Source organism: Drosophila biarmipes, chromosome 3L (genome assembly GCF_025231255.1).
Source record: "Drosophila biarmipes strain raj3 chromosome 3L, RU_DBia_V1.1, whole genome shotgun sequence".
Lineage (NCBI taxonomy): Eukaryota > Metazoa > Arthropoda > Insecta > Diptera > Drosophilidae > Drosophila > Drosophila biarmipes.
This window is the reverse complement of record NC_066613.1, coordinates 19,686,305-19,714,097: the sequence shown is the minus strand read 5'-3', so window position 1 is coordinate 19,714,097 and position 27,793 is coordinate 19,686,305. Positions and strand designations below refer to the sequence as shown.

At 41.3% G+C, this 27,793-nt stretch overlaps 1 protein-coding gene across 7 annotated transcripts in view; it reads left to right on the top strand.

Moving 5' to 3' along the window:
- LOC108034992 (palmitoyltransferase app) overlaps positions 1–27,793 on the top strand; it is a 65,007-nt gene that overhangs the window by 8,429 nt on the left and 28,785 nt on the right. For 6 of the 7 annotated variants that reach the window (XM_050886787.1, XM_050886788.1, XM_044095308.2 and 3 more), the window contains exon 3: positions 19,146–19,167. The gene's annotated coding sequence lies outside the window, so the exon portion shown is untranslated. The other variant, XM_017110326.3, reaches the window with a different exon arrangement.

Sequence of the window (27,793 nt, the reverse complement as noted above, 5' to 3'; positions counted from 1 at the left end):
TTGGGGAAATCGATCATTTAAATCTAGTTTATTTAACATTTTATGAAAGCGATTAGTCTGGCTATTAATTTTCGCTAATTTGCACAAGATTACGCGCCACAGTGATCATGAATAATTTATGCGCTTTTTAATTGACCGCAGATAATAAAATGCCAATTTGTATTGGCCTATGCAAAATAGTCAACAAATAGTGTGTGAAATTAATAAATTACAAATGAATGTTCATAAATCTGAATAGAAAGTTGGTCGAAGTCAAGCCTATCGTGGAGGACTCGGTGAATTTCCTGGGGATTGCATTGCGTCCTTGCTGCTGCTGGGCATGCGATAAATCTAATCTAATCTCGGACTACTCACTTGACGCACCGAGCACTCACGTTCTGGCATATGATTAAATATCTATTAGACGCCATAAATGGAAGCTATGTTTTGTGCGAATTATGCAGCAATTGCCCAACAAGCCGGGCCTGAGCCATTGGAATTGGCCAACAACTCAGCAGCTCCTCCGCCGGCATCTAATCATTCATGTGCCAAACGACATGAGCGATTACGTCGACACATGGGCGGGAGAATGGGCTCCGAGCGGAGCCGGGCTCCCCGATAAGCAAGACAAATGTGCCGGGTGAAATCTATAAAAGCTATGTATCCCATGGAGCTGTGTGCTTTGGTTCACCAGTCCCGACAGGCACATCATAAAGCATACGTTTCCACCGAGATATGCTGCTAAGTCAGCACTGTGTCCCTGGGCCTGCACTGCGTATACGCAATATTTCGCCGGCTTAGTGGGGTCTGCGTGCAGCATGCCAAGATATCGAAGCGATGTATTTGAAACAGACAAATATAATAACTGATATTGTTCTACTTTTATAGAACTTAGAGTATATTTTTAAAGTTGATATATGGCATTGCTAAATCAATTATTGGTTCAAAATAGTTCCTATAAGAGACAATGATCTCTTAGATGTACTGATCTTAAAAGCAAATATACTTTTTTTTATGAAAAATAATAATAACGTGATTAATACTATAAGATATAATATAAGATCATATAATTGATCGATATATGGATCATGTACAAATATGTAAGCCAATCTTATCTAAGTTGCGATAATACTAGATCAATAATAAAAGTGTTTGTCCAAGTATCTAAGTTTGGTATACATTTTCAGCTAACATGTTTATAAATATTTTTGCAAATTCATGGTACTCTTGTATAAATTTGTATACAATTTTCACATGTTTCCTCCATAAATTGTAAAATTTATTTCAAAAATTGTACCTAATCGACCGTAGTTTAGTTCATAAACTAGCTCACTGACTACCCAAATCGATCGCATATTTTCTACCAGTGCATTGGCCAAAGCAATGCTAAAACTGACGCTGAAACTGAGAGCCGAAGCCAAAGATTGGCTGTCGCTGCCATGGTTTATTAAATTTATGTTATGACATTTTCTAATGCATATTTTGCCGGAGCTGTGTGCGTGCCTGAAATATTTTGTGTCCCGTATCGAGCGGGATTTTCCTGGCCTTTCCCGGCCCATCCCGGTCCTGGTACCGCCCATTCCGCTCCTCCAATGTCCTGACATACTTGTGTCAGAGCCGTGGCAAAAGTTGGGGGCAGGGCAAGGAAAGGAACGGAACGGAACATCACCTGAACTCTGATGTTGCTTGAAAGTTGGCTCAACTATTTTTCTAGTGCTGTGATTTTCCCTTGTCACAGGAGAAGGTGCCACTAGCTGAGCAACTTTTGCGCTATGCCAACCATTTGCAGTGTTCTCCCATCCTACTTTTAGTTTCTTTTTATTTTATTTGAATTTTTTTTTCTATTTTTTTTGTTAGACAACTTGGCCTGACAAACATTTTCATTCCAGCCGAGAGCAGCTGGAATGCATTTGGCCTGCAGTCAGTTTTCCTCGTTGGTATGGCTTGGCGTGGCATGGTATTCCCTTCATTTTATTTCGACGTCACCTTTAAGCTCGCCTTGAAGGCTCGTCAAATATTTGCGCCCTCCCGATTGAGTCATCGAAAGTCAAACATTTAGCTCTGGATTCGTTTAGCTGCGATTCAGCTCGATTCGCTTTGATTCGTTTCGATTTCAATTTGCCAGGGCGCAAATTGTCCATGGCCAGTTGACAGTTGACTGAGGCGTTCGTCAATCTATCTATCCCCCAGTGCCTCGAATGCCCCCAGCTTTTCCGCATGGCCCTGCCACCGCAGATTTTCCCCGTCCTTTCGGAAAACGCACATTCATATCCACGCCTGGCATTGTGCGTTCTGGCCATTATGTGTGCATTTTCACCAGTCCGCCTTTGTTTGCCTGATGCTTCTTTATGCTTTAATACCAGCTATTACAAGGGAATTAGGGGTATGATAGACGAACTTATTCACTGTGTTACTTTCGAAAACTATGTAATGTATTTATTTTTACGATTGAAACTCGATAAAAAAGTATTTTAATTTGTACTTTTCACTTTTGATTAAAAAGTTATAAGCAAATATAGTTTGCAAAACAGTCGCTTTCTGCTTGCATATCTCCATCTCTCTCGCACTCTCCCTCTTGAGTATGCATTGATGGGTTGTCAACAAAAAAGTTAATCGGTTAATAAGTTAGAGTGAAATTAAGATAGATTAATATACATTAAGATAGATCAATTTATTTATAAGAACTATTTATAAAACGAGAATTTTGTGAATAAATTGGGTTACATACCTCACAAAAGATTTTTTTTCCAGCAGATACAAAAGCTGAAAACAATCTTTTGTAAGGTATCTAACCCAATATTTAAGATCTCAGGTAAAACAATTTCTTGTATATAGAATCAAAATATATATATATTTTCATATCCTTTTTTGAAGACTAACCTCATAAGTTAGGGCATCCCATAGTCGCCACCCATACATCTGCCTTACCTCTTCTCATTTCCTTTTGTTCGCCATCGTTGACCACATTTAGTCGTTGTGTGCCTGTGGCTGAGGATCACATCCTGCCATCCAGCCGCTGTGGAGAGTTCATAAGGTACTGGTCCTCGAGCCCTCAACCTCGGTGGCCCCCGCCCAGCAATCTTTTTTCCGTCGCCAGTTCCTCCATCTCATCCGCAGGCTGCGGGCCATTGTTCACTAATTTTGTCACGTTTGCAGCTTTTGTTAGCAGTACTTTGCCATCTTTCACTTACTTTTCTATGCTTCTCCGCCTGCCATTGGCTTGATGAAGGAGGAATGGGTTTGACCTTCCCCCTCAGCCCTCAGCCCCTAGCTCTTAGCCCATCGAATACCCCACCCGCCGAAAACTATGCCTTTGGGCTTGTTTGTTTGATTGAATCTTTCTGGACGATTTGCTTTTGCTTTTGCTGCACTTGCTCTAGGCAGCTTTTCTGCTTTGGCAAGTTGCTTTCCCTTTTGAATACTAGCTGTTTGCTATTGCCAATACAGAAAACGAAATTATACCATGCTATACAAGCAAATTGATTTTATTTATACTGATATTTTAACTTAAATAAATGGAAAATATCGTTTCTTATTTTATTCCTTTAAAAAGTAATATTGCTCAGCACGTTCTCCAATAGTTTTCAAAAAGCATAATATTTTATAACCATTTGAAAGTGAATGAAACTCATGTTGACAGATTTGCCTTTCTCCTGGTCCATCAGCCGTAATTTGCTTGCCTTAACTTCGGTGAACGTTCCTGGTGAGCCCTGCCCTCAAATGATATGCAAACATCCTGGTGAGCCACATGCCACCTGGTTGCTCTTGTGCAAAAAGTTGATCCTTCCGAGGAGGTCAGCACGTGACTCGCCTGCCCCGCTAAGCATGCTGCACATTTTTGTCGGAGGCTTTTCCTCAGGTTCAGGTTCTATTTCTCCTTCTTTTTTTTTGCAACATTTTTACGTATTTTTTTGCCAATGCCATGTGCTGGAAAATACAGACTTTTAAGCGCATGTTTTGAATATTCGTGGCATATTTGGCTTGGTGGTGTCCCGGCGTCCGGGGTATTCCTGTTCCCGGGGTAAATCTACGCAGCTTATCTGTGTGTTTTCCCCCCATGATGGCCTGCCATCATCATCATAGCTATAAGTATTTTTGCACAATTTTCCGCCGAGCATACCGCCACTTTCCTCGGCTTTTTTCTCAGCTTTTTGGCGCTGTCGCGGGGCCTCTACATCTTTTTAATGTTGAAAAGCTTTACTCACTTCCGCTGCCAGCGGAGCCAGGAAGCGGAAGTTTAACTTTTGTTAAAATTTTTAGTGATTCGTGAGACGCAGACGTTTGCCAGGCGACTGGCATTGGTTCTGGCTTTTTAGTTTTATTATTATTCACTGTCATCACGGTTATCTGTGGGAAGTTTGCAAGTAGTTGGGGCCCCGAGTTCCGTTTTGTTTCGTGGAAAAATGTGCCAAATAATCAGCCTCTTTTCGGTGGTAGTTTTTCGATTAAAAGCCTAAAGGATCAGAGGCTTTTGAACTCAAAAAGAAATTTAAATATTAATCTTAAGAAAGTTAACATAAGCATTATAATAATAATATATTTAATAACATATTCCACTTTAAATTGCTGTTTAAAATTAATTTATTGAATAAATAAAAGCTCTTAAATAGACTTTGGATATATAGTATGCATTTTGTAGGGACTTTATCGCCACTTTGACTGTACAACCATATAGCTACCGTGCCACAAAGCTCTTTATCAAAACTTTATTTAACAGGGAATCCATAAAATATCCATGTTATTGTGTGGCGAGTTCGAACTGCTGGTAGATGTTTCCTGCCCCGTTTCCTCCAGTTGACCAGCCCATTCGGAGAAAGCCTTTCCTTTCGCCCAACCCCGCACGTTGCATAGTTTTTAAGCCTCGGACTTAAGTAGTTTTCAGCACATTTTGAAATCATCTCTCCTTTGCTAGCTGCCACTGATTTGGCCGGCACTGACCTGCTTATAACTTTGCAACGTGGCAACGTGGCAGCGAGGAAACGAGGCAACGAGGCAACGCCCGATGCGAATTCCCCATTGAATTTTCCACACGGCAAAGTTCCTGTTCCCGGTTGGCGAAAAGTTGCAAAAGTCGGCAAACAGCCAAACTAACAAACCGGCGAAGGCAGAGGGCTCGTTATTATTATTATATCTGCCGGGTTCGATGCGTGTGGAAGTGCCCCCTCTTCATACCCACGCCCCTGGCAGCACCGGGGAGCGGAACCTTTTAACTCTGAAACAAAAGTAGCTACAGATTTGGCGTGAACTCCTGATGATTGCGTGCAGCTCGACGGTCATGGCTTTTAGCGTTGCATGTTGCAGGAGGTTCAGGAGTTGCAGGAGTCACGCCCTCACACAGATACTCCACGTACAAGAGTGCAAAGGCACGCCCCCTGACCCCACACACACGCACACACACATGGCTATCGGAAATGCATTTTCAGTGGCCGTCAAGAAGGCAAGAGAAAGCCATTTCACTTTATTTTACGAGCATTTATTGCGCGCCCACGAGGTAACCGTTTCATTCCCTCTGGCCGTTTCAATTTTCGCGGAGTTAAGTGTAATCACAGCGGATGTGGGGGTCTGGAGAGGCTCTTCGGGGATAGTTCTGGAGCAGCCGAATTTTAAGCCCTGTGAAATCTTCTTGTCAGGAAAATACCCTGCAGTCGGTGGCAAATCAGTGGGGTTTGTAATGGGATTTTAGGCGATTTTTGCATCAGTTCTATCTAAGAAAAGAATATAAGATATCTTAAGGTGGGGTTTAGGTTATAAGATTAAAGGCATTTAATTTTGCGACAAAAAATCTGATATTAGATATCTACAAATATTACTTTTTTTAACAAGTTCAACAAAGTTTGTAAGTTAATCTTATTATTTTTTGTAAGGTTTTGGTTTTTGCATATAATTTAAATAATTATTTTTAAAAATGATATTTCCTTAGAAGACCTACAAGTTTTACGTTGTTGTTTTACAATATTTTATCTTATAAAGTAAACAATAGAAATATTTCGGAAATTTTAACAAAAGACCCTAGAATACCTACCTATAATTTCCATGAATTACCAACTTATTTTCTACCTAAAAACTTCAAAGTGACAATATCGTTAATGAAAGGTAATCAGCATAAATTTCCTTATTAATTTTAATAATTTTGTGTTAAACTACTACAGCTAGTTGAAATCACTTGCCTTTATGCCCACTTTCGAATGCTTCCCGAGCAAAGAGCAACGAAGCAGCTCTGGCCATCACATCTTATGCCCCCGGCGATGACATCACGACTTCGCTACGCAGTAAAAGCATTATGGCAAATTGTTTTAAGCTGTGCGAAAATGCCATCAAAATCAGTTGACTATGCAAAGCAGGAGGGGATGAAAGTCGGCGGCAAAGAAAACCCCACCCCACAGCGGGGGATGGTTGGGAAAATCAGGGAAAAGGGCGGCCATTTGTTGCCATGCTGCTGGCCATTGCATTTTATGGCATGTGCTGCATGTCAGCCATTGTTGTGGTCGTTCGGAAGAGGCAAGCGATTTCTTCTGCTCCAGCTTTTCATTTGGCTCTTACTTAGCCGGCTCTCGAAGGAGCCGCAGCCAGTGGTCATCCTAGTGGTCCCTGGTCTCTGGTCGCCACGACGCCCACAAAAGCAACAGCTTAGGGACCAGATGCCACCCATTTCCGTCCGTCTGCTCACTGAATGCTCACTGTTTGACTCCCTGGGATTTGTAAACATATGTCCGAAGGAAGCGGTTTGGCTGTGCAACAAAACTAATTTGATTGTCATGCAGCTGGACACAAAAGCAGAGGATAAGGCATAACTGGGCGGTCCAGAGCATGACAAATTGCGCATTTTTGTGCTTTATGTGCTCGGCGGGGGGTATCGTAATTTTCAGTTGCCCACAGACTGTCCACTTGATGAGGGATTAATCCATAAATAAGATTATTAGAGTCCTAAGAACATTCAAATAACAACAATGGTTGGATCTAATTGATTTTGATTCGTTGAAACATAATTAAAGTCAGCAGTCAATATACCTCAATTAGGTTTATCCCGAAAAGCTTCTTAAGCTAATACAACCATTTTTTTGGGTATCATAAATCTTTAGTACTTATAAATCTTTTATAAATCTTTATTCTTATAAATCTTTTGTACAAAAATGTATATTTTTGCTGTATAATTTACTCGGCAAGCGTATCACATTTAAAAATATTTTAAAGCTGAGTAGAGCAAGTATGATTCAAGATGCATTTTTTTCTGAGCAAAAATCAGGATTAATAGTGAAATCTAACCGTTTCTTGAATGTAAATACAAATCATATAAAAGCACACGTTTAACTCTTTATAAGAAAATGGAACTTTTTGCTTTGTGATTTAAATTTTTTGAATATTTTTAAGCTTCCATAAGCTTTAGTTGTTAAAAGGAATAAGAATTTTGTAAATTTAAAAAATATTTTAAAGCTGCGGGAAGCGAGTGCGTTTATATTATTTATTCATTTTCGTGTGTCAACTCTGTCTTTCGCGGGCGCTGAGCACACTAAAAGCGGAAATTATAACCTCATTTGTTATTAACATCCCGCTTTCCTCGAATGTTTTTTATCTAATTTCCGTTATCAGCCCGCTCAGCCCGTCTCTGGCCTCCCCGCCCACCTGTCGCCATGAATAAGTGACTCCTCTGCCCCGAGTCCCAATTTAAATTGCACAAATTCTGCGCATCAACTTGAGAGCCGCTGGCTGAGGCCCCTCGAGATCCCGGCTCTGAGGTCTGTGGGCCCGCACTTGTTCACGCGATCTGCTTTTATTTTTTCGTATTGTTTGTGGGCCTTCCACCCATTGAATTTCCCACGAATTTTCCACCACCCGCCCAACCCAACGCCCGCCTGCGTGTGAAATCGCGCGGCTGCCGACACTTTTCCTTGCCCCTTTTTTCCCTTGGCCGCCCCTTTAGCTTCGTTTACCTTCGCCGTATGCATAATTTAATGCAAATAATGCACTTGTTTCGTTTCGTTTCATTTCACTTCACATGTTGCCTTAAACGCTCCTTCCTCTGGAGATGAAGTTGTGCAGAAAAGGGGGCGTGTCAAGGGGATATATACCTGTATATGCACAAATATATATGTCCGACTGACGGACTGACAGCACGAGCAAAGTGCACAACTTCATTTCGCATTAATGTAGTCGCTTTAACTGAATTTGCTGGATTCGCCGTGCGGCAGGCTGTCTGCAAATTTATGCCAAAGAAAACATTTTCAACTGTGGAGCGGGGCAAAAATATTTATCGGCAAAACACCTTAAATAAATATCTGATTTTTCCCTCAATCTCTGGCATTCAATTTAATTGGGGGTAATTTCTCAGCCAATATTTGTTATTTAATTCGTGTGGCATTTAATGGAGACCTTTTTAAGGCTTTTCACAATATTTGATATTTTTTTTTATTGAAAACATGACATTTATGCATCTCAAATTACTGTTGCTGAAAATAAAATGAAAATGGCATTTAATGAAGTCAAGTTTGAGTAGGCTTCCCTAGACAATTGGATGGAATCAAATGAAATGAGTGTTGCTAAAAATAATATTGAAATGGGATTAAATGCTACTCAAATTGAAGGGACTTCTTAAATTATTTTTAATATATTTTTGGTTTGAAAAAGGCAAGTTGATAGTTGCTCCTCCTGTGTTATATCCCAAATTACTGTTGCTAAAAGTAAGAAGCAAAATGGGATTTCATTTAAAGAGACTTCTTGTATTATTTGCAATGTTTACTTTGGCAATAAAAATATAATTTTTTCGATGAAAATAAAAAATAGTAACCATCCCCAATATTAAATTAAAATGAAAGGCTATTCGCTCTACTTTATGACTAACAAGAACGTTTTTCATATTAAACACAGGCTATAAAAATCGTGATATTCTTAATTAACAACGCTCGTAAATCGCAAAGCTATTACTTTAATCCAAAGAACCAAGTGAAAATGCTACCGGAAATGTTAAAGTTTGGCCCACTGCGGATATGGTTTGGTTTTTTGGGCTCCGGCGGCTGTTTTCATATAATTTTATGCATGCACTCGCCTTTATTTATCATATTTTTCTCCTGGTGGCCTTGCATTTTCAGTTGCTGGGTCGCGAAGGCAAGGCGACGCCGTAAACTTAATTTCCGCCAGCCGTCGCAGCTCCGTTTTTAATTCCTTTCGTTTGCCTCGGCATTTTCCGCTTTTCCCGCCGCTTCCCTTGTCGCTACTCTCGTGTTGTGTTGCGCTGCTCTGTTTGCTGCCGCCATAGTCTTAACAACTTGTAGCTCACCATTTCCATTGCATTTTCCGCACGCGGCAACGCGTCTCATTTCAATTTAATTTCCCCCTCGAAATGCGCTCACGTAGCTGGCGTCTCTGGCATTTGCCATTTGTGGTTACACTTTCAACTGTGACGCCCAGCAAAAACAATTTCCATCATCATCATCATCATCATTAGTTGCTCCTTTTTGGTAGGTGGCATTTAAATAGGTGGAAATTACTTTCCTAGCCCCGGCTATTATTCAGAATTCTAACTCTTCAAGGCTCTAGAAAATAAGGTGAATTTTCCAAGTGCTCCTTGTCGTTCAAATGCTGATGAGTGTCTTGTTTTTTGTTTACTCCTAGCTGGCTTGAGTATTTTGTTATGCTGCCATGAAAAAAAAACGGGCTGGTGGTCCACGCGGCGTATGCGCAATAATTGACTTTGGCATTCACCATCCGCCAGCCGCATCATCATCACTCATACGCCAGGTGGGCCAGCAATTAAAATCGTTTGCACAAAGTGAATCGTTTAAGGGGACATAACGACGAGTTAATTAAACCGCAATATTTGCATATTTCTTTCATTACTGGATTCGGGCGATGAGTAAGTTGGTTCTACCACCGCCTGCCCCTGGAAAACCGCCCAATTGGCAAACAGTCACGCTTGCTTAACTCACACACACGTGTGTGTGTGTGTAGGCGTTTGGGTGAAGGGAAAAGCGCGCAAAGTTTATTGCTCAATTTCCCAAAAAGTTTTCCCGCAACCTGCTTTCGGTTTGCTGTTTTTCGGAAGGAGGCTGCAGCCAGCGGAAGGCATTGCCACTAACCCACGCACATCGGGTTAACATGCAAATTTCAGATACTTTTGCCAACTTGATTTCGCCAGCCTGTCTCCAGGATACCATACTATTGGGCTGGGAATTCGACGCAGATACTCGGCCCAAGGCGCTGTAAACGCAGATAAGCCGCGACAATGTTTGAACAGTTCCGTCGTGTCAATGACTTTTACGTGCTAGCCAGATTTTTATTAGCGCAACTTTGTGGCCCATAAGGAAGTTACTTAGACTTTGAAGGATCTTGCGGCAAATGTGCAGAGGATGAGTTTATTGGGTTTGTAATTTGCATAACAACATGTTGGCTGCTTAACAACCTTGGATATCAACTCAGCAGATCTCAGGTTATATTTATGTTTTTTAAACAATATTTGTCTTCTTCTGCAATTAAAACATTTTTCTAAAATCCATTAAAAATAAATGAAATAATAGTAAAATTCATTTTAAATTAAAAGAAAAATGTAGTAGATTCCTCTTTTTTTAGTCAAAATCAAATGTTCGTTCTGTTGAATCTAAATAAAAGTGAATTAAAGTAATCATAATCATCATAAATAAATTGCAGTCTATAAAATAGGAAAATATTTTAAATGACATTAAAATTCATTGAACAATAATATTATTTCTGTTGGATATCAAATTCTCATATTCGACTTGTTGATTCAACTTAAAATTATCGTTGTTCATTTTCAGTCCATTAAATATAAGAACAACCCAAAAACAATTAAAATTAAATTAATAGAAATTTATGTATTTATTGTTAATACTTTTAGTCTACTGAACGAACATTAAATTGTAACTACTATAGTAGATATCACCCATTAAATTGATATTATTATTTATCTAACCCCGAAGAAGTCAAGCAGGCATAGCGATAATAATTTATAGCTTTCACCTTGGCCGGCAAATAGACGCTGCAGCTTTTCGAGATTCCTCTTGGCCACCTTACGGGCCCTCGCCAATTTCTGGCGCTGCAGTGTCCACTGTGATTTACAGCCAAGCCTGCCTGCAATGACCTGTCCCCCTCCCGATCCCCGCCCCCTTTTCGGCCCTTTCCCCCGTTCAACTTCCGGGCCAAACGTGCGCAAAAAGTTTCCGATTCTGACCGCCGACCGCAACAAGGACATTTATGTTTTGCTGCAGGCCAATGTTATTCTTCCTGTTGGTGTTTTTGTTTTTGCTTCTGCTTTTGGTTTTACTTTGGTTTTGGGGGACTTGAAACCCAGAAGCCCACAATTACACAAGAGCATTATGCGCCGCTCTGTTCCAAGAAGAATTCTATTTACCTTGAGCAAAATAATCCAATGTGGTCGAGAGCAGGCCTTTTGGGGCATCCTTGCGGAGAAGAGGGTCCTGCGCTGTGTGCTGGCTGTTCGCAAATATCTCGTTATTTAATTTTGTGTGGGTAATTCCATGTTTCAGCCGTAAACATTGTCCAAAATGTTGCAGCACCACCATTCGGGATTTCCTCAGTCGATGGGGGCTAAGAATGTGTTGACGATGCTCTATCCTACATTTTGTGGAAATTAATTGAGCCAAGGAATGTTTTTGGGGGATACATTTTATTACATGAACATTGGAAAAATGTAGCTAGGTTAATTAACTTCGGAGGAATGCTATCTAGCAGGAATTGCTTACAGGTGTGGCAAAAGCTTTTGTATTCAAGTGATTTCAAAAGACGCTAATTTTGTTTTATGTATATATTTTTAGTAAACCATTTGGAGAGTAAAATATCACGCTAATATCATTAAAAATGCCAGAAATAGTTAATACCTAGTAATTATTAGCAAATTATAATCTATAGTCTAGAAATCTCATTGTATTCTATTTCTATGATCATGTTTATTTAAAACACTACTCATGGAAAAAGTCATTAAATATGAATTATTAATTATTAAATACAATTTGTGCTCAGCTTTGAGATTGTCGGTTTAACGATTTCTTTATTGTTCATTTTATTTGTCTGCCTGAAGGTCCATTGAATTTAAAAACAAGCCATAAAAACTATTATATCCTCAAGGCAAGCTTCTAATTTACACTATCGAATTGCCATTCCCATTTTTATTTATTGACATCTTATTTATGGACCTGGGCGACCTGGTTTCCGGGGCCAAAAGGTCTGTGCGTGCCAGGGGCTGTTAATGAGCCAAGTGCTCGCCCAACACTCTTGGCCCTAATCCACTCAATGCCAGACGTCCTAGGTCCTCGATCGAGTATTGGGTATCCCCATCTAAGCTCTTTGATTAGCCATCGACGAGTAATTTCCAATCCAATTTCAATAGTTAAGGAGAGCAGGAGAAAATCCCCCAACCCAAAGCAATTTGCCGGGCGTCTGGCAAATATATATAACCAGGCTACACAAAATGACCGCAAAATGCTTGCCAGTTGTTCATTTGTGGTCCCCAGCTCCTCTAGTTCCTTTTCCAATTCCAATGGCAAGTTTCAAGTTCGGTATGCTTGTATTTGCAGTTGGCGAAATTTATAGAACAAAATTAAACACTGGTTTTTTATTTTCCCTTTTTATTTGCTTGGGTTTATTTTCTGAACTTGCACTCCGGCATCCTCGCATCCGTTGCTCCAGTTGCAGTTTAATTTGTACATCGATAAATTTTTTAAGCTGTCAGTATGGCCGCACACACGACTGCACAACACTGGGTACTGTGTGTGTGTGTGTGTTTGAGTTGGCCAAATAACCATAAATCGCCAGCTTGCCGTGCGATTGTCGCTTTGAAATATCGCTTAACTTGGCCTGCTCCTGCTGCTGGAGTTTCTGAATCGCAGGATTTATCCCGGGCTGCTAAATGTGCAGGCATTTCGCTAATTAGCCGGCCATTAAAAAATATGTAAGCCAGCGAGCTCTGCCTCTGCTGTTTCCCCTGTTTCCATTCATAATTTGCGCAGTGGTCCGGACATTAATCAACTTGGCCGGCGCTGAAAAGTCTGTCAATAGCAGGACCATCCCTCAATGCAGACCCGTTGAATTTATATTTATATATATATAGGAGCTCCCCCTGCTATTATGCGCTAAGCGAACAAAGAAAGTTTTGAATCAATTCAAGTTGTCCAAAGTTAAATCCGCGCACTGCATCGCCAGCTTTGCACTCAATTAAGTGACTTGTGCCGGGGAGTTGAGTTGCAAGTGCGTGATGAAGGCGGAGGACTGAGAAGCTTCGGAAGCTTCACAAGCAACAGCTAAGGAAAACAATTTTCTCGCTGAGCAAAAAGAGGGAAAATCGAGAAGCTAAAATATAAAGCAAGCAAATCCACTTCAATGGCAGCGACAAGAAAAGCAGCAACAACGGGAGCAACTTGAGTGCCAACAATTGAAGCAGCTGGCCCGTCAAAAGTTGCCACTTTCTTGGCACTGTCCCTGCTCCCAGGACTACTTGCTCCTGTCCACACTTTTCCCCGCATTTCCTCGATTTTTCCCGCCCTTCCATTTCCATCAGCATCGCCCACAGCTCACGTGAGCTGGCAAAGTTTTAGTGGCATTTCACCACTTTCGCCCCGACTTCCGCCTGATTGACTTGCATCGAGTTGACTTAGCACAGCTTCTTCTTCACGGCATTTTCTTTATTGGCCTGGCTAGAAGATTGTCGCCAGCCATTGGGTTGCGTAAACTAATTTTCCATGTCGTCACTCGATTGTTTTAAAAGCCAACTTTGCTTTGTTGACAACACACACATGCACCGCCCACACATGTGGGCAATGGTAAAACATTTAAGCCTTTCAATTGGCCGTGCTGAGATGCAATTTGTCAATGCGATTGCGACTGTGAATGCCATCGACCCTTCGGCCATTTTATCCTACTGCTCGGTGACTAATGCAGTTTTTGTGTTTCGGGTAAAACTCCTGGTCAGAAGATGCCTTCCGCTTCTGAGAGAATTGTTATGGGACGTAGAAGGTTGCCATACTAGACAATATTGGTAATACGGAAAAATGTAACAACAACAATGGACTAAAATTTCGACCCTCTTGAAAAAGGATGATAGAGAATTCAACCACAAATTTAAAGAGGTATCCCGCGCCTAAATCGGGATTAAATTGCCAAAGTTATGGGATCTAGAAGTGCAGTTTTCGGTTCCCATACTGGATATCATGTGAAATACTAAAAAATCGGACATGAAAATGGGCTAAAATTTTGACCCTCTTCTAAAAGGAAAATTTAAATGTAGAATGTTAGAGAATTCTGCCACAAATTCAAAGAGGTATCCCACGTCTAAATCGGGATACAATTACTGAAGTTATGGAATGTAGAAGTGCACTTTTGTCTTCCCATATTGGAAACCATTGGAAACACGAATAAATCTAACATGAAAATGGGCTAAAATTTTGACCCTCTTCTAAAAGGAAATTTTAAATGTAGGATGTTAGAGAATTCTGCCACAAATTCAAAGAGGTATCCCACGTCTAATTCGGGATACAATTACTGAAGTTATAGAATGTAGAAGTGCACTTTTGTCTTCCCATACTGGAAACCATTGGAAACACGAATTAATCTAACATGAAAATGGGCTAAAATTTTGACCCTTTTCTAAAAGGAAAATTTAAATGTAGAATGTTAGAAATTCCACCACTAACTCAAAGAGGTATCCCACGTCTAAATCGGTATACAATTACTGAAGTTATGGAATGCAGAGGTGCAGTTTTGGGTGGAAATATTATGTAATGACTTTACTAATGAGAAAATCACTGCTTTTAATTGGCTTGAAATCGTAGGTAACTTTAAATTTCGAAGCTTAAGTACAAATAGTCTTAGCTCGTTTCATTTTAACCAAGGATATGCGATCGTCTTTCCTTTGGCGCCAAAGCCACACACATTGTTGTGGGTGTGTAACGTAAGGAGGCAGTGTGCGTAGATGTGGGTGCCACAGACATTTCCGCAATGTATTTTGACTTGAGGCATTTGCGAGATGATGGATAATGGCATTCAATTTGCGGAATTGCTCGGCTCGAGTTCGATTCCTTGTGCGGCGCAGAGTGGAGTGTCCTTGTCGAGTGTCTGGCTTAAATAGTTACGTCAATTAATTTACAACGCATTGTCAGTCCGTTGTCGTGTGCATTATACATGATTTGTGTGCCGGCCTGCCTTTTGCCTTGCATTTGGCTTCCCCCTTTGCGTGTTTCATTAGCTACGAGAAGGCCGGGGGGCACGCGTTTATGGGTCAACTGCTGTGACCTCGTTTGTGGGTTAACCCTAAACCTTATCCGCCTGCATTTCGATTTCGAATCGGGGAATGGAATCGGGGGACGACGTCTCCTCTTCAAACTATTTGCAGTGCTTTGCTAATTTTCATTGCCCCACTTGAGTGAATGGCATGTCGTCCGCCCGCAGAAGCCCTTTTAAATATTCATGGGCCAGAGTTGAAGTCGAGTTAAATGACACCAGCCAACCAACTAACCAGCCAACCCACTCGCAGGCAAACGCTCTTATCAATTATCAATTAACCTACATTTTAGCCCTTTGCGATTTTGGCACGGCCAATGACAGTCGTCCCGGGGCCTTTCCCTTTGCCCCGTCCCCTAGCCAGGATGTCGGGCTGCCAGGATGTGTCATCTGAAGTCGCCGTATGTGCCAGCCAGCTGAAGTCGGCGGAGAATCAGCATCAGATGCTCAACGAAGATGGAGCGTTTTCCAAACGGAAGCTGACAGCCGCCTTCGCAGGTGACTGGCTGGATAACTTTCTGATTAGTGTGATAGCACTTTCCAGCTGCTGAGAGCTGGCTTTTGCCAAAAAGTTTGGCGCGAAATTGGCAAGGGGATTGATTTCAATTAAATCAAGGCATTGAAACAGAAATTTCGTGAATTTTTAAGGCATTTTTAAGACTGTTTCTCAAAAATTAATAAATACGTAAGAAAAGGGAGAACGTTTTTAAATATACATTTATGTATATATTTTATTTCTCATTTAAATAATGTATTATGAATTTATAAATTTGATTTATTAAAATTGATTTATTTAAAATTCTTGTTGTAGGATTTATTGGCTTTCTTATTATACGGTTAGGAACCCCAAATTTCATAAAACAACTTAGGAATTATCATTAATTTTGATTGCTTAGTAACGGTTTAAAGTTTAAAATATATATGATTTAAATAAGTAATTTTAAATTGCATTGTATTGCTGGCTTTTTTCTTTGGGCTCATATTTGGTTTAGAAAAAACTTCAGGTTGCCAAATATTTTGCCACAATATCGTTAGGTGTTAGTGCTCAATGAGAAAGGAAAACAAGCTGCAGTCGCTGTCGAGCTATTACTTTAACCACATTTATATGCGGGCGGGTGAAGTTTCCAGACCTCTTGGCTCTGACGACCCTTGACAATAATCATTTTCATTACTGTAAAATGTCAACAGTGTCAGCAAGTCCCCTCGAGCATCCTTGGCTCCTTCCTTCGCTGCTGCGAGCTTCTTCGCTCCACTCGAGGCACAGGACATGTAGCTGAAATTTGATGATGCAGCAGCTCGAGCAGCAGGAGCAGAAAAACACCATCAGCTGCTGCTGCTGCTCCTGCTGCTGTTTTTACTGCTCCTGCTGCTGTGACGAGCCAAAGGATCCCTTCTCCAATGCAGCCAAATCTAAAACAAACAACCCAACTGCCGAGCTGCGTTCTCAGATGAGTCGAGTCTAGTTCAACTGAACTGAACCGAGCTCGGCTCTTTCAAGGCGAATCATTGACAACATCCCACTAGGTGCGCCCCGGGGCGACATTTTGCTACTTTTGCTCCCGCATCCTTTCTATGCCCAGTGCCATGTCCTTTGGCTATATCCGAAAATGAAGCAAAAAAAAGGACAAAAAGAGTAGCGACGTCTAGAAGACGTGCATTTGCTCAAGTGGAAATGAATTGAACTCGGGCAGCAGCAAAAGCAGAAGCAGCAGCAGAATGCAATCTCATTCTCTTGTCAACTTAACCTCGACTGCCAGGATGCCATCGAGTCGTCGATGACGCCCGGCTGTGCCATTCGTTGTTCCTGCCCACTGTCGGAGGAGGAGCAGCAGCCATTTGGGGACTAGCAAGCACAGTGGGTCCCAAATAAATGGGATAGAAAAGGGGAATTACCTACAGAACAGCTGGGAAGTAGTCTTAGAGGAAGAACTTCGGAACAAGATTTTTACTAAAGTTTCAAATGCTCTTTGTTATTTCGGGAATCATAAAAAAATAATCTTAAACATACCAGTTTACCCTATATAAATTTGTATTATTTTAGGTTTAGTATAGTATTTTTATTTAAATGAATTTGCAGTAAAAAAAAAGACTCTTTAAAGTATATATTTAAATAAAATATAATTAAGTATTCTATCTGAAAATAGGCTTTAAACTATCCATCTAAAAATGTATCTAATCTGAAGCAAGCAAAAAAAGGAATATTTCTTTCTAGATTTTAACCACTTTTGGCTTAAGTTTTTCTCTGTGCAAAGAATTTAATTGTGAGAGATGGCCAGAAGATTGCTCAGCTCAATGGAATTTTATCTGCCTTGATATATCTCCGGGCGACCACTGTGTGACTACTGTTTGTGCGTCTCCGATGCTGCCTTTGCTTTGCTGCTGCTCGATTTTTTCTTTAAACAATGGCCCGAGCATTTTTGATTGTCAAATGTTTGCAGAGATAACATTTACTATAGCGGATTTGCACTGGAGCGTAGGAGATGGCATTCCGACGACAGCAGGCCAAAATGGAGCGAGTGGTGTTAACGTTGCTAAGCTGCCCCTCATCCGCATCCCTATCCAGAAAATATATATAGTATATAGCAGGGTGATAGCATCAATTTGTAATGATCCTATAAGTGCTTGTATTGTGCCTTTGTCTGCTGCCAGTCTTCCTTCCTTTCTTCCTGTGTGCGGTTTATAAACAAATGTCTCGCAAAAGTTTCCGCCAGTCAATTAAACGGCAATTAGAGAGACTCCATTGTGTCGGCATCCAAGTTTCGGGGGGAAAATAAGGAGCTTAGATGGGGAGTTTCGGAGTCGGGGTGAGTCAAATTCACACTGCTCCGCATTTCAATTAAAATCCAATTTCCCTGCGGAAGTGCTTAATTATTGGTTATTAGCCAGGAGCTTCACTCGGTCAAGAACTCTTGACACCCGACTCGGCCAGATGACAAACAATTTCCTGCCCGTTGATCGATAGCTGCTCTTGGCATTAATTGAATGCTCTTTGAATTTGGAAATTGGATAAAGTCAGGATGTAGGAGGATAGCTGATATATATTGTGTGTGTGCACGTGTTGGTGATACTGCTCCGAATTTTACGCTAATTGAAATTGCAATCGAATTACCCGGCGGAGCGAGGCTGTGGTAGCCGGCATAAAGGCCAATGAAAATATAATCACATTTATGCAGTTTTTATGCCAGCAATGTAAATATTTTCGTTGTAAACATGTGAATGGTGAATGGTGAATGGCGAGTGCTCATGCCGGGAAATGGGAATTACGAGTATGACTGGCCGTCAACGACAGCCGCTGGCCATGGCTGGATAACCATAACGTCACAAGCAGAGAGATACAGTTGCAGATACAGATACAGTTGCATATATGGACTGCAGATACAGATACAGATACTGTCTGCTGTGGTCCTGGCGCAAAGTCCCTTTGCTGGCCGGCCTGCATTCGATTCCATTTCGAGTTCATTGAATTTGCGCAGATTTCTTCTCTTTTTTGACGACCGCTTTCATGCCCCTGTGGATAGTGCATTAATGAGAGCAATAAGAGCAAATCGTAGCGTGAAATTTATGAAATCAAAATCCCCCACTTACAGGATGTGCATAAATGTATTTTTGATATAATTGCATTCTCCGCCCCGCTGCCTCGCTGTCCGCTGATTGCGTAATTTAATAGTTTCATCCTGGCTGTATAATTGGTTTTAGGTAATATTGCCATGTGGCCATCAGCTGTTGCATTATTAATGCGAACTGAAGAGCTGCGTTTCCGCTTTTCGGCGGAAATCAAATCGGCTTGATATTCCCCCCACATACACTAACTATATACTTCTGTATGATAAATGACATGGCCCAGCAGATGTGTGTGCTTGTGCGTTGATGTCACGTCCTGATCATTAATAATATGAACTTGTTTTTGCTCTTGTCTCTATTTGCAGTTCACCGAGCAGGCCGATAAAGGTAACAAAAAAAGAAAATACAGGAAACCCTTCATATTTACAACCGGGGCGTGTCGAATTTGACAAGCGTAGCGTAATCTCCACCAGGTTGCGGGCATGATTAGTCCAGGAGGAGACCGTCTGATGACCATCTGACCCGATGCCCTGCCAACCCAGCCAAACCACACGTAAGCCAGTGGCAAAGTAAAACTTTTAACGAAAACTGACAACCGCAATGACCAAAGTGTCATAAATCCATAAATCCATAACCGAGCGTCAACAACATCAACAAACAGTTTGTTGTGCGACCTACGACATGTGACGGCGCTCAGCATGTCACACAGAGAGGAAAGCCCGTGGCAGTATCAGGTTGATTAAGCTTATCCATTTTGCTATACAATTTTTGTTCCTACCAAAAAGTAATGGTAAGCTTATCAATTGGTATCCAGCACTGTTGTGATCGAACTTCAAAATTTATTAAAAATATTTCGGGGGTTTTGTTGATATTTAACAATTAGGCATTTAACTCTTTAAAATTTTGTAACTTCCAGACGAAAATTTAACGTTTTCAAAACAATACAAGGGGTGCCTAAAAGCAGACTCTAAAAAAATATTTAAATTACTAAGCGTGACAAACACAAATTCTTAGTTTCATTCAGCAAAAAAGCAATGTTGAACAGGATTCGTAACACATTTGAAAACCCCCAAATATAAGAAAATAAAAATCATTTTGATTACCAAACCCTTTAATAACAATAAAATGGGTGCCTAAAAGTAGGCTTCGAAATAATCGAGTAGTATTTTCTCATTGTGCATAACTCCAGGCCCTCGGGGGAGTGTCAGCTTGGCGGCCAATGAACTAAATAACCCGCAATAGGGAGCTCTGGGCGAGGGGGAGGTCGACTCTAGAAAGGCGGTACGCGACACAGTAGCGGGCCAAAAAGCTCTCATGTCAACCGCAGTCGGCGGACTGGCGGACCAACAGACAAACATATTGACGGCGATGGATTCGATGGTGCCCTGCCACTCGAATCTCGTCTCGCGTCTGCCAGATAAAATGAAGTATATCACAAGCTCTAGTCTTGTGATGATGTGTGTGCTCGGATGTTTGAACCGGGGTCATGTGTGTGCAAAAACAAAACACTTTTCAGCAGCACAACAACAAGAAAAACAACTTACATGGGGGGCGGAACAATATTGTTTGTGTCGAACTTTATCGATAACTTGTCCTCGTCGTTGTAGCTCCCTGAAAATCGCATCAGCAAAAAAGAAAAAAATCCAAATAAAAACACACAGTGGGGCATAAATTAAATTTCCAGTCGACGTCGACGCATGGCCATAAAAAATCATAAAAATATATTAAATTTATACGTAGTGCTTACACATAAGATCGCTATGTATATATTCATAAATTCTCGCCGAGCAGCCGCCGCCATCCTGGTGCTCATGCTCATCCGCAATCCCTGCCACAAGCAAAACCATGGCCACAACCGCAGCATAACAACGGCATTGACAGTTAAATGAATGACTATGGGGGCAATGCCGTGCTCGAAGCCGATGCCGATGATGTAGCCGGAACTGAGGAGAGTCCTCCTTGGGCTCTTTAGTTCCTGCTGCGGTGTCTGTGCACTCGGAAAAACATAAAATGTCGGTACAATATTCCGTTTTCTGCTCAAATACCAACTACCTTTTTCTTAATGTCATGTTAAGGTTCCAGTTAGCTATCTGATATATAAAAGTAACATGAAGAATAAACACTTGTTTGCACAATATGATTTTGTTCCAAGTATAAGAAGACAATTTATTACAGAGCCTGTTACCACAAGACCAAACCTTTGGTTAACACAGAATTTGAAGAAGCTATTCTTAGAGAACTTCCCTTCAAAAAAATTAATATTTTTTGATAAACAAGGGCATTTTTATCTGTTCATTCAAATAATATAGAAAGTATATTACGGATAGCGTATATACATCATCAATAAATTCCAAAAAATATTATACAAATATTTTTCTTTTCCAAGAACAAGGAAAAACACACTGTTAATTTTTTGACACTTTCCCAGCTTGTTTCTTGCTACCCAAAAAAAGTGTTAATTGATTTAGTTATGCCCTTTTTCAGGATCAGATTGTGAGACTTTTGGTTTTGACTGCGGAAAAAGAGTACCAGTTTTTTTCAGAGTGCCATTGTGGATGCTGGTCCGCCTGTGGCCCGTGCTCCTCCGTCTTGTTTTGCTACGTTTTGTTTGCTTGGCTATAATTTATGCAAATCTGTTAAAGTTTTGCCGTCATCGGGAAAGTTGCCGCTCTCAGTGGCGCTGCATAGTTTTATGCTGCTCCTCGGCAATTGTAGGGGGACCAAAGTGTATATTCAATTTGCGTTTGTCTCGTACGAGAGACTCGGGGAATTGAATTGAACACATCAAATCTGGTATTCTGATTTCGCCTGCTTGTTGTTTTGCCATGTGGCTCAGGCCAAAGAAATGCTAAACTAACTAGAGTTTGTGCAAGCTTATGATTTGCATTTGATGGATTGATGGATATGTAAATATGAAATGCTTGTTGTTTTCTAACTACACACGAATGGGTGCTGTTAAACATAATATAATACTTTATTTACACAATGGGTATAGGTGTAGTCCATTTGTTCGCTTTTTTGGGCCTGCTCTTCGGAACTTTTTGTTGCCGTCATTAATATAATAAATAAAATGGGATTTCCCGGTCCCGCGAACCCATGCATATATAAGTGCGTACAATAGTTTTACCGTAGTATCCTTGTTGTTCTTGTTTTTGACGTTGACATCGGAGCAGTTTTTCGCCGACTTCGAAGAGGGTCCACGGGGCCTTAGGGCAGTTTTTAATGTTTTCATGCTGCCGGCAGTTGTTTGAGCTTTGCCCGGAGTTTTGCTGAATGGCTCTCTTCATATTTATGCAAAGTTATGCGGCCCAACAGATAAGCCGGCGAAGTTTTTGCCCTAACGCAGCCGGGCCTAGGATAAGGTTTTGTTGCTCAGGACGAGGAGGATATCGGGGCGGAAAGCAATCGAATCGTAAGTCCGAGCAAAACTTGCGGCTTGATTTGCATGAAGAACAGATTGTGGTGTCCCATGATCCATGGTATTTCCAACTATATATCCTTCGGGATGGATGGGCCTGTGCCAAGTTATTTATGTGGCCATGGTTCATGGCTCCTGCTGCACTGCACTTTTAATTTCACATGACAAACTGTTCCTTCCCCAGCCATTCTTCTCTGAAATGTGGCACAAACTTTGCTGCTGCTCTCTGGCAAAAACTTGTACCACGTTGCGTATACGCAACAAAGGAACTGCCACAGGCCCGCAGGACCAACTGGGCTGAGTAGTACTACTAGCTGAGAGGGCTCCGCTTGTGTCCCGCCCCGAAAACACGACCATCTGCCACTCTAGCTAATTCCAAATTATATTAAAAACTTTCGGCTGTGTGCTCTGTTCCTTTGCCTTGCCTTTCATAATCTAGTGGCCAACAAAGAGGCGGAGCCCGGCAGAAAGGATGAATATGAAAAATGGCTAACAAACTACGAGGCAGCCAGGCTGCAGGAATGAACTCTTACCAACTCAACCAACTCTCCGCCGAAAACGCGACCCGGTTTAAGGTCCAACGCTATTTGCATTGTCCGCTTGTTGCTCCCAGAAAAAAAAGTAATGGGCCACGAACTACCCTTTCGCCTGTGTAGACCCCCATTAGGGGGTGAAAGGCGTTTTGTAATTCGACACTGGGCCACAGTAATCTTCGGCATTAGTTGCACCCAACTTCATTTGGCCACTGGCAAGTTGGTTGCTCCGAGAAACTGCCACGTGACGCTTCGACGCTCACTTTAGACCGGCCGACTGGCCACAGACTCCGCACAAGCTTAAGGATTGGCTACACAGGGAGAAATATAAACTACTTATAAAACCAATTGAGTAGGATAAGAGTTTCCAATTAATAAATAAGGTTTAAGGAAAATCTAAAATTATTTTATGCGTAATTTTTGTAGAAAATCATTTTAAACATTTTTTGAAAGCTTAATTTTGCCTATTTTTGGGTAAAAGAAAATCTAAACTATTATTTATTTATTTGTAATGCATTGGTAATGAATTTTGGATAATAAAATGTAAAAGGAAATGAAAAATTGTAAAAGCCTCTCAAATGTAATAAAAATATTTGTTTCTGGTGTTGCCATTGAAAGTGTTTAAAGAGCACTTACCAATTTAAGTTGCTATAAAAGAATCCTTTTATTCTACGAATATTTACAGTTGCTGTGAGTGGCAATGTTTTATGAGAAAACTTTAGGTTAATAGCTGATTTTCCAAAGACAACGTTCAAGCCTATTTTCAGGCACTTAAACTATCGTCCCAATTTCGAACAAGTGTTTAATTAGTTTAATGTTGAAGCACCCTTCGAAAGTCATTAAAAGCCCTTGACTAGTTCCTGTTTTTTTTTCCTCTGCACGTAAACAAAACGACAAGCAAAAGCCTGGTCTACGTGCCTTTCTCGCATTGATTTTCCACCCATTCTGCCCGCCGCTCTTGCGATTTTCCGCCCATTCCGACCTGGCCCTTCCCCTTCAGCCCCCCTGGCCGGCACCTCTTGACTGACCTCTTAAATTCGTTTAATGTTTAGTTAGGTCGGGCTCAGGCCGTGCTCCTCCTCGGCTGACAGGTCTCGCTGACCTGGCGGCTCCCAAATTAATGGCCGGGCTGAAGTGCTCTAAATATTCCATTTTTTCCACATTTTTTTTTTTTTTGCTACCTGGCGCACGTTTTCCCTAATGAGTTTTGGCCCAGCAGTTTTGTATTAAGTGTTCTCGAAATGTAATTATGCGATTTCGGGGAGGGGCCCTTCACTCCACAGTATATGGCCGTCATCTTTATAGACATTTATTTAATAAACTCGCATCCGTGCAATGCCCCGCTCGCTGGTGCCATGAAAAATGCAATTAAATACTTTCGGCTATTAAAGTAGAAAACTTCCGCCCCATCCCACCCTCCCCAAAAAGTAGGCAGCCACTAAGGGGTGGTTTAATATATAGGCTATGTAAAGGGGGTGTAAATGCATTCCGCTCTGTTGCTGCAGTGGTCGCCCTGGTGTGACCTAATAAAAAAATTATGCCAAACGAAAGTGAACGCCCAATGGCAGTGAGAGTTGACCCTGTGCAAAATTTTACAGCCAGCGGAAGGCGGGCAAATGCGGAGAAAGCGGCGAAAGGGATATGGAAAGTAAAGGAAATGGCGGCAGCCATTGGCCGATATGAGCACTCAGCACTTATGAGATATTAAGTTGAAAACTTTGCCCGGTCTCATCCCATGACATGGTCACTGTGTCTTTGCCGTTGCCGCCGCTGCCTTTGCCACTGCCTTTGCCACTGCCCTTGCCACTGCCTCCGCCTGTTGTGCCGCCCGACTCAAGTTAAATTGAGCAAAATAATGCGGTCAATTTATAACGAGCAGGCTGCCGCACCACCAGGCAATTGTGGGTGTTGCAAGGAGCAAGAAAGATAGTTGCACATGGAGAAAGAAAAAAGTTCTCAAACTGTGTGCAATTTGCATCTATTTATCATGTTAGGGAAGGCATTTTCAGCACAAGCCCTCCGGGGTATATATAAAAAATTCTAGAAAATTGGTTAAAGAATTAAAGCCATTAAACATTTTTAAAATTTTGAAAATTTAAGTGCACAATTTTTGTTATAATATTAAAAAATAATTATTTTAAATTGTGATGTCAGTTTTGTCATTAAGTACAATTTCTGTTTCGAATAAAACATAATATCTTAACATCATTGATAACTGAAATGTAAACCATATAAATTCCAATTTAAAAATTGGCGACAGATAAATAACTAGAAAATTAACTTCAATTGAGAAAACGGTCCTAAAATATCAATATTTTACCTCTGTCACAGAAATTTTTCTTAACCAAATACTTTTTGAATTTTTTCTTAAAATTATGTTCAATTCCAACCAAATTTTATTTGTACTATTTCGCCCAGTGTCCCTAGGATGTGCATGCCGCCATTATTCCGTGCTCAGGACCAGTGTCAGGCAGCTTAAACAAAAGGAAGTGCCCTGGCTGCTACTTTGTCAGTTTAACTTGTTGTTGGCCGAGGCAGGCGAGGATGGGGACGGGGGCGTTGCAGGATGGGGGCGGGGCCAGGACATCAGTGTTCCGACTGGCTGCGGATGTACGGACGTCGTCCGCCTGCTGGTGTCATTTGGCTGTCTCTTCGGTGGCACGCAAGTTTGCAAAATTATGGCATCGGGCTCAGCCTGCCGACCGCCCTCCAATTTATAAGGTTAAAGCAAAATTACGGCCCAAACCGGCAGCGGTGGAACGTGACTCTGCAGGGTGGACCTGCTATTGAAAGTGCAAGTGACTTTCCACTGCTATTGGCAAATGACCCAATTTATGGACCGCATTCCGGTCAACGAAGCGAATCGCTTCGGCTTTCTGTGGGGGTGGCACCAGCACACACACACTCGGTGTCGCCATCGCCATCGTCCTGGCCATAAGGACATGGATTAATTTCGGGTCTCACTTTTTAATGAGTTGCCGAACGATAAAAGGAGTGCGGAAAATTCCGAAACGAGCGATAAGGCCAACCAAATTGATGGCAAATTAGAGGAAATTCGATTGGCAATTGGCAATTACGGGGTGAAATAGGGAGTGGAATGCTGGGTTGAAGTTGCAGCAAAGTGGGTCAAAAGGCGAAATCGCAGAGTGTTTTGCTAAGCAAAAATCCCGCTCTTGGCTTGCCTGTTTTTCCTGAGAGGCTTCAGTGAACGCAATTTGGCTTATCTGGATCCATAAGCTCGGCTTTTCCCGCGGGCTGTTTGCAAAAACACACAGCCTTTGTCCGCGCTCAGAAAACCACAGAAGGCCACAGCAAAGCACTTGAATGTAGAAAACTTTGCAAACACGTTGTGCAGCTCAAATTAATTACGCATGAAATTGCAATTAATTGGTTTAAGAAGTTGGCAAGTTTATCTTAAAGTTTTTCCCCCGCAGCCAAAGAGTTTAAGTGCTCAGATAAACAAAAAGCACCAAAGTCCTGCAAAGGTGTGAGGATAAGAGCGGGTTGGTTGAATGCTTGGATGGTTGGAAAGAAGATTCTTCTGAAAGTAAAAACATCAACAAAAAGGGAAAACAAAGAGAGCTAGAAAGAGAGGGAATGCGGCTGTGCGAAAGAGACGGGGCCGGAACAATGGTGCAGGCAGCGTGCGGCAATAAAAATGGCGCACAAGTTCAGAACTCGAAGCACGTGAGTTGTCCGAAAGGGCCTGAAATGTTTATTTGGGTCTGCCTCTGCCGTATGCAGTATCTGTGTGGGTTTTTGTGTGTGTAGGCCATTCTGCAGCACCGGGAAAAATGAAAACAACAACAGATACTAAGGCTGAGGCAGCTCGACAACGACACTGTCACAGTAACCTAGATAGCTCCACGAAATTTCACCCAAAATGTGCCACTTTCGCTTTGACCCAGAGCCGTGGCAACGAAGGGCGGCCATCCATGCAGCCAGCAGCCAGCCATTCCGCCTTTCTGCCAGCCATCTGAGTTCAGATGCAGCTGCTGCAGCAGATGCAGCGCCTCCCAGCGTTTGAGGGTCAATGTGGAGCACACTTGGGAAAATGTTAAACAAATTTGGGATTAAATTGCTGACAATTATAGAAATTGTTTCTAGGTGTCTAAAAGTATGCAATAAAAAACTAAATGCTTGCAAGCTACGTTAAAAACATGCAAAATATTTAAACATTTCTTTAATGGTTTGAATTAATATTGTGGGGTTCATAAAATCAAAGTATTATTCATTATTTGACTTAAGCATAGATTCATTTTTGGTGTCTAAAAGTATGCAATAAATCTGAAACCTTAGTTCAATTAAATGATTGACAATGTTATACGTTTTAAATTACCTCTACAATCTTTCTGAGACTCTGAGTAAATGAATTTCTCTCTGTGATTTAGTAGAAAAGCAGGAGCTTTTGGGTGGTGGGCGGTTGACAAGACCTACGGGCCACCGTAAGCCGTATAAGAAATCATGCCTGAAATATTGCACTCGTATGTTGCGGTTAAAGTGCAGCAGCCTAGCCGGGAGGCCATGCAACCAAATTGCATCCATGCGTCACACACTCATACACACAGCGCACACACTCTGGTGACAATCCCCCTGGGTGTCACAGTGTGTGTGTCCGAGTGCGATAGTGTGGGTAAATGTGTAAAACATGCAACGCTGTCTTGTCTGGAACTTGCTGCCTTTACTGCCTGCTGCCCCTGACAAATGGTTTGATTTTAAGCTTAAGTCAACACACATGAACCCGGTCAACGAACAGTGATGCCGACGACTCATTTTAAAATGTGGAAAAAGCAGCTTAAATATGACTACGGTACCAAAGAAGTATCTTAGGATATACATTTTACTAAATTAAATTCATAAATCCATAAAAAGAGTCTTTGTTTATTAAAGCAGTACAAATATTATAACAACTACCATATTATTTTGTAATGAATAGCCTATTAAAGTAAATATTTTTAAATGGGTTCAAAACTATGCAGTAAAAAATCGGCTTTAAATTTCAGATTCCACAAATTTGTCGTTTTAAAGTTTATTTTTTTGTAGCGTGCTTTTGGAAACCATT